The sequence below is a fragment of the Geospiza fortis genome, unplaced genomic scaffold (genome assembly GCF_000277835.1).
Source record: "Geospiza fortis unplaced genomic scaffold, GeoFor_1.0 scaffold494, whole genome shotgun sequence".
NCBI classification, from domain to species: Eukaryota; Metazoa; Chordata; class Aves; order Passeriformes; family Thraupidae; genus Geospiza; species Geospiza fortis.
Genome location: NW_005054691.1, coordinates 29,592 through 30,574, shown reverse-complemented (window position 1 = coordinate 30,574; position 983 = coordinate 29,592).

Genomic DNA, 983 nt, shown 5'->3' with positions numbered 1-983 from the left:
AAAATAAACAACCAAACCCGCGGGGGTGATGCTGCTGTGGGAGCTCGGCAGCCTGGCCATGGGATTCCTGAGGAAAACAGCTCCTGCAAGGAGCTGCTGTGACACCACACACCCGGGGTGCCTGGGGGGACACTCGGGGTCCCCTGGACACGTCTGGGCACTCTGGAATCATGGAATGGTTTAGCTGGAAGGGACCTCAAAGCCCACCCAGTCCCGTGGGCAGGGACACTGTCCCAGGCTGCTCCAAGCGCTGTCCCACCTGGCCTCGGGCACTGCCAGGGTGGAATTGTTCCTTCTCACACTTTCTCTTTACACTGCTCCTACTCCTCCTCTGCTCCGGGCCCGACCCTGCCGATAAATAACCCCCCAAAGTGCCTGGGTGCTCCTCAGCAAACCTGCCGCAGATCCGTGATTTATCCCCGATATTGCCCATTTCCCAGATGTCCCCGAGCAGGCAGCAGCTCGTGCACTGCATTCACGTGCCTGGAATCCCACAAAGATCACGGTAACTAACAATGCCGGGTCAGCCTTTGCCCTCGGCCTTGGAACACCCCCGGGGCAGCTCCCGGCCCCGGGGCTCCCCGGTGCATCCTCATTCCCGGGGAAAACTGCTCCTAAAGGAATCGCTGTCATTTTCTCACCTTTGTAAACGTAACTGAGGCGTCAGGTAACTTCTACAATAGGAGTGGCTCAATAAAAGAACTCTCAAGTGAAAGTCAACTTTCAGCTGGCTCAGCTTAGGTCACACAACGAATTGTGCGTTAGGCAGGTGGAGAGTGCGAGTTACACCGGGGCGGGTCTGTGCAACTTCTCCTGTAACAGAGATGCCATTTTTTACCCCTTCGTGAGCCTGCTTTGTGGAAATCTCCTCCTCAAACAGCGTCTTTTCTAAACGGTGTTTGGAGCGCTCCTAAAACCGGCCCCGCGGGACGGGCCCGGGGGGAACGGGAACGGGGGCTCGGGGGGGGCACAGCCGGGCACCG